This window comes from Pongo pygmaeus, chromosome 4, assembly GCF_028885625.2.
Source record: "Pongo pygmaeus isolate AG05252 chromosome 4, NHGRI_mPonPyg2-v2.0_pri, whole genome shotgun sequence".
NCBI lineage: Eukaryota > Metazoa > Chordata > Mammalia > Primates > Hominidae > Pongo > Pongo pygmaeus.
This window is the reverse complement of record NC_072377.2, coordinates 94,063,076-94,078,574: the sequence shown is the minus strand read 5'-3', so window position 1 is coordinate 94,078,574 and position 15,499 is coordinate 94,063,076. Positions and strand designations below refer to the sequence as shown.

Genomic DNA, 15,499 nt, shown 5'->3' with positions numbered 1-15,499 from the left:
AATAGGCTGTAGGCCGGGAGGACACCTTTTAGTCCAGTTCTTGTCATGTCCTGTTTACGTTGACCACATTTCCCTTTCCACTAACATTTAGCATTTTAATTTAGCTTTCACCTCTGTCAAAACTAAGTTACTAAACACCTTTACAATTTCATTCACTAATTTAAGTTGATTTTTGGTAGAACTCATTTTTCTTTATAAATCACAAGACATGGTAGAAAGACAGAGGAAATCCTGAGTAAACAGAAATCTAGCAGGCAAACCCTAGGTCAATTTTTGCTTAAAGGAAGATTCGTGTCATTTTTTATTACTTAGGGCAATATTTCTCAAAGTATGTCCAGAGGAACACTTGTGTACAATAAAAATTACTCATTTAAAATATGTAGACTTTTTAAAATTTAGGACTTCTTAGAACTATTATTATGCTAAGATAACATTGTCATATTCAGTATTAAAACAATTTATTTTTTGATATTTTTCCTATCTTGAAGTTTATCAGAGGTATTAGAATCATGTTAACTTAATGTGGGAACATGAAGATAGAAAAAAAATATTTTCCAATTGATTTTGGTACTTCCTTTTTCCCTGTTATTATTTCCAGGGGGACGCATCAGGAGGATAATTCCAAGAGTTTAGTGGTGAATTTCCTTGGCTTCCACTGAGGTAATAGTCGTGTTAGGTCACTCTGTGAAGAGGGATAATCTACTCTGATTGGACATCTGCAGAGCTTTAAAGGCTGTTGCAGCCAGAAAGCTCCCGAGAATTCTGAATCCTGGGGCTCCCAAAGTTCCACCTCTTTGGACCAACTGATCTTTCGTTTTAGTTTATTTGTTAGAGACACTGGAAATGACATTACCTCAGACTTCCTTTTCCATTCTCCTTTAGTAGGATCTTTGGGTTTTCATCCTGAGAGATTAAATTTTTTAAAAATTATTTATTTATTTATCTTTTATCCCATTAATAGACCAACACTAAAGCAGTAATGAAAAAGGAATTACTTTCTCCCCAAATTCACGCTGCTAATTGGCTGACAAATGGTCCTCTGCTTGAGCATTTCCTCTGGAAGGGCCATCCCACCATGTATTCCAGATACATTTTGCTCTGTGAACTAACACTGTTAACAAGAAGCCTTTTTTTTTGGTCCCTGAGAACAACAACGTAACGCCTAATGATTGAATACAATTGAACACCTTTGTTTTTAAAATGTGGTAAAATAAATTCTATTTTATACCTGACTTGATTGAAATCTAAATATTATTTCTTAGTAAAATTTAATTTATAACTTATAAATACGCATTTACTGATATATCCAAAAAACCGTAGTCACATACTACTTTAAAAATCGTATTTATTAGTGGGGATGAAAGAGAAGCCTCTACTTTTCCTTATTCCTTAAAAGTAAAGAATACCTTTAAGACTCTAACAGCTTTAATTTTGTTAGTAGGTAAAAGAAATCTCAAGGAGAAGTGGATACTTTAAAAAAAAAAAGGAGCATAACAAAGGTGCTCATCTCTCTGAAACCTATATTTTAGAAATGCCTAATGTTAGACATTAAAGGTTTGCATGTGCATCATCATATTTTATTGAAGTTGGTAATAATTTACTTATTATCTGCAATGGGTTTCTGAAAAATATTTCTCTTTCCATTAAGGATTTCATTTTCAGCATTTGCTTGTCAGTTAAATCCTCACATCATTAATGTAACTTCTCATCACAGGGAGAATTGAATATTCATGCATTGCTCAAATCACTGTTATTCTGGCCTGTTACTTTTTTATTCTTCGTGAAAGTGGAGATAGTTAACCCATCACTTTACAGCTGAGGTTGTTACATTTTCTGAGACTGCTTTGGTTTGTAAATGTAACATTTTGTCATATTTCTACAGCAGGTAGTAATTTCAGCTTTTGCTCTTGACCAGGTCCAGGTAGGTCATTTAGCTGTTTGCTCTTTGTTAGCCACTTTATTAACTCTTTGGTAGTGTTCCAGACCCTGGATTCATGCTATTTCAACCCTTCATTTGGAGCGTTGCCTGCTTTTTTGCATGGTGAATAAAACTCTTCAATGATGATCATGCTCTCACGTGCCTGACCTATACCCAAGGAATTAGTTTTCCTGTCTGTGAGACACTTGAGGAGCATTTTTGGATGGCCAACCAGACTAGATGATCTTTTAAGCCCCTTTTTGCTATACGATTCTAGGATTCTATTTGTCTGTTGTTTTATCTCACTTGCAGTGAATCATCATTAATAAGACTAGCCTTCAAACCTTTTTTTTTTTTTTTGAGGTCAGAAGCTACATTTTCCTTAATCTGTATTATGGCAGGATCAAGTCCCTCCTGGGTCCTGCTCCATTTCTGGGTCCCTGCATATATACATCTGCCTTCAGAGGCCAGGTTCAAATTAAACTAGGGCAGCAGAAAGAGACCTTTGATAATGCTGCCACAAAGTAAAAGAAGAAACAATGACTCTTTTTGCATAATAACTCACAGGAGAACTGATGACATTTGGCATTTTAAAAGTCTGATTGCCATTTAGCTGCTTGCTTCTAAAACATGATCATTGAAATCAGCTTTCCTTCCCCCTTCAGAAGGAAAAACAAAACAAAACAAAACAAAACAAAAAAATCCTAATGGGCCATTAACAAAACTTTCTAAAAGTCAATGAAACATTGGCAACTAGTCTAAAGCAGAGTAGAAGGAGGTAAAAGTAGAATGACGGTGGGAAGCAAATTGGATTCAGAGACTACAGGAGCTATCAGGAAGGAGCAGGGAAGAGGTTCTGGGGAAATCAGAGGATGTAGTGGCTGTAAATCTGCTGTGCTTGTTTAGAAGGGAGTGTGGCTGGACAGAGCTGAATGTGGTATAGAACACCAAAAGTGGATACTATGTTGGATTACAGTGCATGACTTGAGCCTGAATATGCTTGGGAAATTTATGCAGGTTATTGCTTGGTTAATGGTAAGGAATTATTTTGTCAATGGATTGTATAGTTTTGCTTTTCTATGAAGGTTTAATAGGAGAGTTACATTGTTAATATGCAATTAGTATTCATCTAAGAGATGTTTGTTCTAAAAAAAACCTAGTGTCAATGATGAATGTCCAGGTTTCAGAATGTAATCTTCTAGAAGGTAAGGAGAGAGCATATTCTATAGGATGTTTATGAGACTCAGTTAATCCAATTCTGCCTTTGCGTTACTCCTTGATAGCACACACATCGTTTCAGGCCACACTTAGCCATTTCATGGTTGATTTACTATCAGAGAGTTACTTGAGGAAGCCACAGGGCAGGAGAGAACCTAATTAATATTAAACATCAACAATAATTTGGGCTTGTTTTCATAAGTTGCCTGATAAAGGAACATGCTAGCTCTGGGTTATCAGTATAAATTAATGGTGGCTTCTTGTGCTCCTGGCCAGAATCATTATAAACTGTTTAGCATACAAATTATTATGGAAAGTATTTTTCATACAGTAGAGCTCAACTCATTCATTTCACTAGTCTAAGGATCCAGTAATTTTCAGACCAACCTCAACAATCTCTCTCTACTCTCACTAAAGTTTATTAATAGCAGAGAGCTGTCATGAAATCACTTACTGCAAAGACTTAATTACTTCTACAAAAGACGCTAGAGTGCTATTGTTTGTCTATTTATTATCAAATAATTTAATAAAAAATTAAAATGCAAGTCTATTTATCAGGAAGAGAAGTACACTTCTTTATACTATGACATCTTAGCAGTTTGTCACATCCATACACATAGAGAGTACTCACACTGGCTAATTTGCTTTGGTTTTTATTAAGGCTCCTCATCGGTATGATGCTAAAACTTTAGAACACTTAAGTACAAGAGGAATTCTACACGTTACTAGGAACATATAGCAAAAGTAGGAAGAATCACAAGTGTCTTAATGGTTAAAACAAGTATAAGATTTTTATTTGTGTCTAATTTTTATGTCCCCACCCTCCATAAAAATCTAATAAAATTCCTTACCAAATTTACAGTTAATATAACAAAACAGACTGGAATAAAGTTTACAAATGGCAAAGTATAATAAATGTTTTATACAAATGAGGATTTAACTATCTGAGGAGAAAAAAAAAGCAACAGGCCAGAACAACAGTGATTTGAATTAGACATGAATATTCAATTCTGCCTATGATGAGAAGTTACATTAGTAATGTGAGGATTTCATTGACCAGCAAATGCTGAAAATAAAATCATTAATGGAAAGAGAAGTATTTTTCAGAAACCCATTACAGATAATAAGTAATTTATCACCAATTTCAATAACACATGATTTCTGTATGGCGGCTAATTCATTATATGCAACTTGAGATTTGGTTGAACAATAGTGTTTCTATGTAATTCAATTCAACAATTCACAATTTAAGTGCCTACTATGTGATCCTTTGAATTTCTGTGGTAACAGCTGTAATGCCTCCTTTTTAATCTATGATTTTATTTATTTGAGTCTTTTTTATTGTTAGTCTGGTTAAAGGTTTGCCAACTTTTTTTAACTTTTCAAAAAAATGACTTTTTGTTTCATTGATCTTTTGTATTGTTTTCTTCATTTCAATTTCATTGATTTCTTCTCTGATCTTTATTATTTCTTTTCTTCTACTAATTTTGGGTTTGTTTTTTTCTTGCTTTTCCAGTTCTTTAAGATGCATGATTAGATTATTTAGTTGAAGTTTTTCTTCTTTTTTGATGCAGGCATTTATAAGTATAAACTTTCCTCTTAGTACTGCTTTTGCTGTATCCCATAGGTTTTGGTATGTTGTGTTTACATTATCATTTGTTTCAAGAAATTTTTCAACTTCCTTTTTAATTTCTTCATTGACTCACTGGTCATCCAGAAGTATGTTGTTTAATTTCCATGTATTTACACAGTTTCCAAAATCCTCTTGTTACTGATTTCCAGTGTAATTCTTGATGTTATTCCATTTTTTTGAATGCTGTAAGATTCATTTTGTGAGCTAACATGTGGTCTGTCCTCGAGAATTACTCATGTGCTGAGGAAAAGAATGTATATTCTGCAGTAATTGGATGAAATGTTCTGTAAATATCTATTAGGTCCATTTGGTCTATAGTGACAATTAAGTCCTATGTTTCTTTGTTGATTTTCTGTCTGGAAGATCTGTCCAATGCTGAAAGTGGGATGTTGAAGTCCCCAGCTATGATTATACTGGGGACTACCTTTCTTTTTAACTTTAATACTGTTTGCTTTATATATCTGAGTGCTCCATTGTTGGGCACATATATATTTAAATTTGTTGTATCCTCTTGCTGAATTGGCCCCTTTATCATTATGTAGTGGCCTTCTTTGTCTCTTCGTTTTTGTCTTGAAATCTATTTTGTCTGATATTAAGTATAGCTACTCCTGCTCTTTTTTGGTTTCCATTGACTTGGAATATCTTTTTCCATTTCTTTATTTTCAGACTACATGTTTCTTTATAGGCGATGTGTGTTTCTTATAGGCAAATGAAAATTGTGTCTTGTTTTTTAATGCATTCAACCACTCTGTGTCTTTTGATTGGAGAGTTTAGTCCATTTACATTCAATGTTATTATTGATAAGTAAGGACTTACTCCTGCCATTCATCCTTTGTTTCCTGGTTGTTTTGTGGTCTTCTGTTCTCTCTTTCTTTCCTTTCTGTCTTTCTTTAGTGAAGGTGATTTTCACTGGTGATATGATTTAGTTTCTTGCTCTTTGTTTGTGTATCTATTGTATGTTTGTTTTTTGGTTTGAAGCTACCATGAGGCTTGCAAATACTATCTTATTACCCATTATTTTAAGCTGATAACAATTTAACACTGTTATAAACAAACAAACAGGAAAACTCTACAACTTAACTTTGTCTCCCCGCTTTTTAGCTTTCTGTTGTTTCTATCTTATTGTACTATGTCTTGAAAAATTGTGGTGGTTATTATTTTTTATTGGTTCATTGTTTAGTCTTTCAACTTAAGGTAAGAATGCTTTATACACCACAGTTAGAGTGTTATAATATTATGTGTCTTACTGTGCACTTACTATTAGCAGTGAATTTTCTACCTTCAGATGATTTCATACTGTTTATTAACAATGAACACTCCCTTACTGAAGTACTTCCTTTAGCATTTATTGTAGCATTGGTCTGGTGTTCATGAAATCCTTCAGCTTTTGTTTGTCTGGAAAAGTTTTTATTTTTCCTTCATGTTTGAAGTATATCTTTGCTGGATATATTATTCTAGGGTAAAGGTTTTTTTCCTTCAGCATTAAATATGCCATGCCTCTCTCTCCTGGCCTGTAAGGTTTCCACTGAAAAGTCTGCTGCCAGACTTACTGAAGCTCCACTGTATATTATTTGTTTCTTCTCTTTTGCTGCTTTTAGGATCCTTTCTTTACCCTTGAACTTTGGGAATTTGACTATTAAATGCCTTTAGGTAGTCTTTTTGGGTTAAATCTGCTTGGTGTTCTACAACTTTCTTGTATTGGGATATTGATACCTTTCTTCAGGTTTGGGAAGTTCTCTGTCATTGTCCCATTGAATAAACTCTCTACCCCTATCTCTTTCTCTACCTCCTCTTTAAGGCCAATAACTCTTAGATTTTGCCCTTTCTAGGCTATTTTCTAGATCCTGTAGGTGTGCTTCACTGTTTTTTGTTCTTTCTTCTCCTCTGATTGTGAATTTTCAAATAGTGATTGTGTATTTTTAAATAGCCTGTCTTCAAGCTCAGTAATTCCCTCTTCTGCTTAATCAATTCTGCTATTAAAACACTCTGAAATATTCTTTAATATGTCAATTGCATTTTTAAGTTACAGGATTTCTGCTTGATTCTTTTTAATTATGTCAATCTCTGTGTTAAATTCACCTGATAGAATTTTGAATTCATTTTTTGTTATCTTGAATTTCTTTGAGTTTCCTTAAGACAGTTATTTTGAATTCTCTGTCTGAAAGGTAATATATCTCTGTTTCTCCAGGATTGGTACCTGGTGCCTTATTGAGTTCATTTAGTGAGGTCATATTTTCTAAGATGGTCTTGATACTTGTAGATGTTCGTCTGTGTCTTGGCATTGAAGAATTAGATATTTATTGCAGTCTTTTCGGTCTGGACTTGTTTGTATTGGTCCCTCTTGGGAAGGCTTTCCAGATATTCAAAAGGACTTGGGTATTGTCATCTAAGCTGTATCTGCTTTAGGGGAATCCCCAAACCCAGTAACACTGTGACTCTTGCACAGTCATAGAGGTATTGCCTTGATGATCTTGGACAAGATCTGGAAGAATTCTCTGGATTACCAGGAGGAGGCTTGGGTTCTCTTCCCTTATGTCCTTCTAAACAGAATCTCTCTCTCTCTGTTCTGAGCCACCTAGAGCTGGGGGTGGAGTGACATGAGCCCCTCTGTGGCCACCACCTCTATGACTGCACTGGGTCAGACCTGAAGCTAGCACAGCACTGGGTCTCACCCAAGGCCTGCTGTCACCACTCCCTGGCTACTGCCTATGTTTGCTGAAGGCCCTGGGTCTCTACAATCAGCAGGCAGCAAAGCCAGCCAGGTATGTGTCATTCCCTTCAGGGAGGTGAATTCCCACAGGCAATGATTGAGTTTAGAGGTGCTGTCTGGGATTCAAGGCCTAGAGTAAAAAAACCATACAAATCAATCTAATGTTCTAAGAATGTACTGCGGATAGGCTGGCACCCAAACCACAAGATGCAGTCCTTTCCACTTTTCTCTCCCCTTTCCAAAGGTAAGACGGCCCCACCCCATGGCCACTGCCACTATAAGCCCATGGGGAATACTGCCAGACTACTGCCAATGTTCCCTTAAGGTTCACGGGCTCTTCAGTCAGCTTGTGGTGAATGCTGCCTGCCTGGGACTCACGTTTTAGGGCAGTAGGCTCTCTTTTGGCCCAGGACAGGTCCAGAATTGCCATCCAAGAGCTAAGTCCTGGAATCCAGACCCCAAAAGTCTGCTTGGTGCTCTACTGTCTGGGGCTGACCAGGTACCTAAAGTGCAAGACAAAGTCCCCTTTACTTTTCCCTCCATTTTTCTCAAGCAGAAGAATTCTTGACCTATGGCCACCACAGGTGGGAATGTGCTTAGTCTTACCTGAAGCCAGCAAGTCTCAGGCTCACTCAAGACCCTGAACATAGTACCTGGGAATTGCTGCTGGCTATTTAGGGCCCAAGGGCTTTCACTTAGCAGGTGATGAATTCTGTCAGGTCTGGGCCCTTCCCTCTAAGGTGGCAGGTTTTTTTTTCTGGCCCAGGGTGTGTCTAGAAATGTCCTCTAGGAACTAGGGCCTGGAAAGGGGGCCTCACGTCTCTGACCAGTGCCCTACTCCGCGGTGGTAGAGCTGGTAGTCAAGATGCAAGACAAAGTTCTCCTTACTCTTCCCTCTCTTATCCTCAAGGAGTCTCTTTTGGAGCTGTGAGCTATGCGGCCTGAGCTTAGGGGAGGGATGATATCAGCACTCCGTTAGCTGCCCTAGCTGTTGTCTCAGTAGGTTGCATGCTCCCTCAGTCCACTGGCTCTGGGTCCATTTCAGCACTAGGTCTTGCCTAGGAGTTACAGTCTTTGTGGCCTATACTTCCTTTCAAGTTTTTTTGAGGCCCAGAAGCACTTTTGCTTGTAGTGGTGAGGTTTGCAGGAACTCAAGTTCCAACCACTGGGATTGGCAATTCCCCTCTGGCTAGGGCTGGTTTAAGTGCTCTCTCCATGGGCAGGCATCAGCTGACATTGGTCCAGTTTTACTTTCTGCTATAACAAGGCAGCACTGAGTTCAGTGCCTCACAATTGCTGCACTCTCCCTCTCTCCAGCACACAGAATTGCTCTCTGCACCATGTTGCTGCTGCCAGGGCATGAGAAAAGGGTGGAAGGACTGTTTCTCCTACCTCTTTAGTGCCTCTTTCAGTGATATGAATTTGAAATCAGGTACAGTGAGTGCTTACCTGAGTTTTGATTCTTATGAAGGTGCTTTTTTTTTGTTTAGATAGTTGTTAAGTTGGTGTCCTTGTGGGGAGAATGATTTGTAGAGCCTTCTACTCCACCATCTTGCTCTGCCCCTTCAAGGATTAGTCTTTTACAAGTCTATAAGGCACACCTTGTGTCATCTGGCATCTCTCACTCCTAAATTATTCAAATTAAATAAATATTAATTAATTGCTTCTGTGTGGGAATGATGTTAGGAGTAAGATATGTAAAAACGAGTGAGACATGGCCCTTGCCCTTACTTATCTCAAAGACTATATCATGCCTTTTTATTTGTTGTCAGATGTGGAAAACAGGGCAAGACTCTCCTGAGTAAACTAACAACCTGCTTAAACTGTGTTAACATGGAGATGAACCCTGAAAAGTTCTCTGTTGCTGAGTCCTGCTGCAGGGGACTCACATTTGCTAGTGCAGAGGTTTCCTATGGTCAACACATTCATATAACTTGCATCTTTCAGAGCAGATGGTGCCACAGACTCTTAGAGTCAGTTTGTGCCAGTTAATTCATCCTGAGCATTTCAGCAGTTCAAGACATCAGCTACATGGTGAGGCCTTTGGAAATCTGATCTTTCTCAATGGCACTATCCACAGTGTAATAAAAGAGTGTTCTGAAGCCTGAGAGGAATTTATGGCAGCACTAATTTGGTGCGGCAGGAACTTATAATGTTATCTCACATCAGAGAGTTACACTGCTAGTTTCCTGGTACCATTTTTCCCTTCTCGCATGTTGATTCTAAACATTGCTCTGTTTTTATTGTTATTTTGGTTGTAAAGGATTAGAAAATGTTATAGTAAAATGTTCTAGGAACTATTGAAGACTGAAAGCTCTTGGTATGATGCCTGGTCCTTTATAGTATTAAACAATCAGTGTACAGAAACAAAAAAAAAGGATGTCTGTGCAATTTTGTTAGATATCAAAAGACCCCTTAGGAGACAAATTGGAGAATCAATGCTGCCTCTCTTTTAATAATATGACAAAGAGCTAATTCAGCTTCTTTAACAGAAACTCAAATAAGCACAATCCTTTCAAAAAGCCTTTATATTCAATGCAAAGAAAACGTGTCTTCAAATCCTAAGAGTTCAGCTTCCACTGCTTTCAATGGGAGCTGTACGTTGAGAGCCAAGGGCTAATTTTGGTCGATGTATTTTCCCAATAAGTTCTCTTGGGTGATCATTTTAGCTTCAGCAAAGTGTTTCCTCTAGCTATTAGAGACAGTGTTTAAAAGTTTAAAGCAATGCGAATAGGCCGAAATCTAAATCAATATCCTGTAGAACAAATAAAGAGAAAAGAGATTTAGGCGGCAAGCTCATGGAATGTGCTCCAGTTCCCTGGTAGGCAGATCAAGGCGATTTCAGCAACAACTTAAAAATAAAAGAGCCTAAAAAAACAGACGTTAACAAAACTATTCTCCCCCCTCAGTGAGAAATGACTGGTTTGGTTTTCAGATCAAGACATTGGGGTCATGAAGAGAAATACCATCGTGTAGTGTCAAATAAGAACTGAAGGGCATAAAGGATTCAGATCAATAGGCAGGAGCTTATTTATCTTTCTCAATGCCAATTATTTTAACAGAGTTTGTACTGACTTTGTTTAGCTTTCAGGTATATTACTTTTGTTCATGGAGTAGTTTATATGGAAACTACATGGTATGAATTCTGTGTTTTCTTCTCTTCTCTACCTCTCCTTCCTCCTTTCAACTCCCTTCTCAGAAGTCCTCTTACAAATAACCTTTGTGGGGAGGACAGCTTGCCTGCCCATCTCCAGGGTTCTGAGGATTGCAAGTTATCTTTTGCCCTTTGAGAAGCCTGAGTGATTCTACCTTTAAACTGTTGACTGAAAGGAAATATTACATTGAAAGGACATGCAAAAGCAAGTTCCTCACAGGCTCAGGTTATCATGAAATTTTATTTCTCTGTAATAGCAATTTGAGATGTCATGGTAGAAAAAACAAACCATAGGAAAGCATAAGACCTTCACTATTTTAAAAAAGAGGACTTGGCATAAGATGGTTTAATTGCTCAGATGCCAAATGCATTTTATTATGAGGAAAGTTTACCATTTAAGAATATCCCATGATAACTGCAGCAATAATAAAAATAAGTAGAATTTGTAGAGTGATTTATATTCCAGGGCATATCCAGAGCGTATTTTTCCATGTTCTCATGGACATCTAAAGCACTTTATAAAAAAATTCCCAAGTTTTTTTTTTTCCTATTTCTTTTTTTTTCTTTCAGATAGAGTCTCGCTCTGTCACTCAGGCTGGAGTTCAGTGGTGCGATCTTGGCTCACTGCAACCTCCGCCTCCCAGGTTCAAGAGATTCTCCTGCCTCAGCCTCCTGAGTAGCTGGGATTACAGGCACCTGCCACCATGCCCGACTAATTTTTGTACTTTTTTTTTTTTTTTTTTTTTTTTTTTTTTTTTAGTAGGGATGGGGTTTCACCATTCAGGTGAGGCTGGTCTCGAACACCTGACCTCAGGTGATCTGCCCTCCTTGGCCTCCCAAAGTGGTGGGATTACAGGCGTGAGTCACTGAGACTAGCCCAAGTTTTTTTTTCAAGTTATGTTCCCCATAGGTAAGTACAAAAGTCCAAAGAAATAATCTTTCAAAAAAATTGAAAAAGAAATATATAACGAAGAAAAACTAGCAAAGTCTGAGTTACGAAGTAATAACTTAAAATATGAGAATTTTTTATGTTATATATATTTTGCCACAATAAAAATAATGAAAAAAAAATGCAGTAATTTGGCCTTGAGTTACAGAGAATCTACCATGGTACTATCTCAGAAGATTAATCCTTCTTGAATAAGTAAGGATTACTGAGTCACTAAAAGGTGTTCTAGGTATGCCACATTCCAATTTCACTCCCCTTTCTATTATCTTCTCCTGTGGAAACTGTGAGAATTTCTTGTTTCTTGACACTATTTCAAGATATTAATACTTTGCTCAATGAGAAAATGCACGTGAAAGTGCTTAACAATGTGAGTTTTTTTAATGCTAGATGATATCTTGTATCAGTCTTGGAATGCAAATCTAGTAATTTTTAAAGCTTTTTACTTGTGTGTGTGTGTATGTTTTTTTTTTCCTCTCAGATTTGTGTATTGTGTTTGGAGTTATGGAGGCTATACAAAAGTATAAAATTTCATCCTTGTCCTAGAGAAGTTTGTTACTATGATAGGAATAAGATCTATACACAAATGAAAACTTAAGTTACAAGATAGTGTATGTCTGGAGCAGTAAAATTTTAGTAAGGAAGTTAGAGGAATTCTTCCTGTGGGTCTGGAATGAGGCCTATATAGAGGATGCTGGAAGAAGATTTTGGTAGAAGAAGAGGAGAAAGCGCTGATACAGGGGTGGGGTAAGGGGGCAGAAGTAATAGGAACAGGGAAAGGAGGAGGTAGACACCGCCACTTGAGATGTGGAGGCAATATTAATGAATGTGAACTTGATAGATGGGACTTCATTAACCCAACTGATTAGCTTGACAGTAAGAGACAGGACTAGCTGGATTTCCTAGGCCGACTAAGAATTCTTAAGCCTAGCTGGGGAAGGTGACTGCACCCACCTTTGAACATGGGGCTCATAACTCAGCTCACACCTGACCAATCAGGTAGTAAATAAGGCTCACTAAAGCATCAATTAGGCTAAAAGCAGGAGGTAAAGAAATAGTCAAATCATCTATCATCTGAGAGCACAGGGGGAGGGACAATGATTAGGATATAAACCCCAGGCATTCAAGCCAGGAGTGGGCAATCTCCTTTGGGTCCTCTCCCATTGTAGGGGGGCTCTGTTTTCACTCTATTAAATCCTGCAACTGCATAATCTTCTGGTCCGTGTTTGTTTTGGCTCGAGCTGACCTTTCACTGGCCGTCCACCACTGCTGAACGCCGCCATTACAGACCCACTTTCCACCCCTCTGGATCCGGCAGGGTGTCTGCTGCGTTTCTGATCCAGTGAGGCACCCATTGCCACTCCCGTTTGGGTTAGATGCTCACCATTGTTCCTGTGTGGCTAAGTGCCCGGGTTTGTCCTAATTGAGCTGAACATTAGTTGCTGGGTTCCACGGTTCTCCTCCGTGACCCACGGCTTCTAATAGAGCTATAACACTCACCGCATGGCCCAAGGTTCCATTCCTTGGAATCTGTGAGGCCAAGAACCCCAGGTCAGAGAACAAAAAGCTTGCTGCCATCTTGGGAACGGCCACCACCATCTTTGGAGCGGCCTGCCACCATCTTGGGTGCTCTAAGAACAAAGACCCCGGCTAACAACAGGACAGAAAGGTTTGTGTTAAGGGGCTAGTGAGAGCCATGGTTGAAAAGGAGATACTGGCACATTTCTAGAAAGAACACTAAACTATGGAGTTTGAAAATTCTTTGGCAAGATAAACAACTAAGGTTTCTGAAAAGAAACATGACTCTGAATAAACATTTTAGACAAATAAATAGGACAGGAATGTCCAGAATTGGGGGTACAACTATTATCAGAGAGAGCAATTAGGAGGTGGCTGCAGGAATCCAAGCAGGACGTGGTAAAGGCCTAGACTTTTCCCAGCATTGTACAAAACCCACATATTTCTGTGTCTTGGGAACACAAAATTTCCTGATGTTCCTTAGTCCATCAGTCTGTTACTTTAAACTAAATGCATCACTTAGAAATATATCATAGGTACTGTGGATGTATCTACGTTGTTAACTAAAGAAATGAAGCTGTTGGCTAGGGCGGTGGCTCACACCTGTAATCCCAGCACTTTGGAAGGCTGAGGCAGGTGGATCCCCTGAGGTCAGAAGTTCAAGACCAGCCTCACCTGAATGGTGAAACCCTGTCTCTACTAAAAATCCAAAAAAAAAAAAAAAAATTAGCCGGGCATGGTGGTGCATGCCTGTAATCCCAGCTACTCAGGAGGCTGAGGCAGGAGAATCACTTGATCCAGGGAGGCAGAGGTTGCAGTGAGCCGAGATGGCACCATTGCGTTCCAACAAGAGCAAAACACTGTCTTAAGGGAAAAAAACAATGTTATGTAGCCCAAGTTAACTAAAAGTAGAATTATGCAAACTCAGAATGGCAGATTCACAATGTATATAGTCCTTTTATATTTTAAGAAAAAATTACTACCTTATCTAGGAGGGAAGAGATTTTTATTTCAAGGTTTTGGGAGTCTCCAGGCTTGCCTTGGTTGGGTCCTCTTTGCTTTCCCCCATGCCTTGGCTCTTCAGAGATTAGTGTGGAGTTCCTATTGCCTACCTGCTAAATTCCTTCCACGAGCTGCTTGTCCGTGAATGAAGACTTCATGTTGCGGTTCTTGAGAACATACAGGAGCAGCCAGTCCATGTCCTGGCTTACAACTTGGTTAACTAGAGACAAATTGCTTCTTGTTCACTTCCACAGGGCTGTTTTTCTGTTTGTTTGTTTGTTTGTTTTTACAAGGCATTATTACAGAATAGAAGAGTTAGACAGGATCTATGGCTTTTCTACATATTGGCAAGGTCAAATTCTACTGAAGTTCAGGATTTGTAGCAATTTGTGTGTATTTTCATTTTGGTATGAGTCATATTCTCTACAGCTCTATTTTCTGTGGTACTTACTGTTCTTAAAAGTCTCTTTAAGTTAAGATGTTGTTTAGGAGTGTTAGAGCTGACTATGGCATTACATGCGGTATTATTCATTGTTTACTGACTAGACTTCATAACTGTGGTAAAAATAAACATGATACCTCTCAGCTTATTTCCATCCATTTAGTATTTTCATGAATGGCTTCCCGTAATTGTGTAACCCCCTTTAAAAAATGTATGAAGAAGAAAGAGAAGGAGGAGGAAGAAGAGGAACAGGAGAAGGAGGAGGAGGAAGAGGAGGAGGAAGAGGAGGAGGAGGAGAAGAAGAAGAAGAGGAAGAGGAGGAGGAGAAGAAGAGGAAGAGGAGGAGGAGGAGAAGAAGAGGAAGAGGAGGAGGAGGAGGAGAAAAGGATGTGGAGAAGAGGAGGAGAAGGAGAAAAGGAGGAGGAGGAGAAGGAGAAGTGGGGGAGGAAGAGAAGGGGGAGGGGGAGAGGGGAGGGGAGGAGACGAAAGAAGAAAAAGAATCAGTCTCACTTATGAACTACATAACATAATTTTTAGAAGGCTGAATGGCAACTTCCATTTACAGAGAAGTGTAATAATTGCCTTAGTAGCACCCTAAACATAAAGAGTTATTTTTCTTTCACAACTACAGTTTTCTTTTCCCATTCTTTAATTTGAAAACAGTCATTTTTATACTCATTTATATACCTAAAATGGGTAAAATTTTAGATGTCATAGGTAAAAAACATGCTTTAATTTTTCTAATTAACATGGAGGAACTGGGCCGGGCGTGGTGGCTCACGCCTGTAATCCCATCACTTTGGGAGGCCAAGGCGGGTGGATCAAGAGGTCAGGACCCATATGGTGAAAACCCCCGTCTCTATTAAAAATACGTAAATTAGCTGGGAGTGGTGGTGGCGCGCACCTGTAGTCCCAGGTACTACGGAGGCTGAGGCAGGAGAATCGCTTGAACCCAGGA

General features: G+C 38.6%; 1 long non-coding RNA gene across 1 annotated transcript in view; it reads left to right on the top strand.

Annotated features, from left to right (window-relative positions):
- LOC129037484 (uncharacterized) overlaps positions 1 to 15,499 on the top strand; it is a 127,990-nt gene that overhangs the window by 85,623 nt on the left and 26,868 nt on the right. The window contains exon 4 of the long non-coding RNA XR_008502819.1: positions 599 to 660. This is a non-coding gene — a long non-coding RNA (uncharacterized LOC129037484). The remainder of the gene's footprint in view (positions 1 to 598; positions 661 to 15,499) is intronic.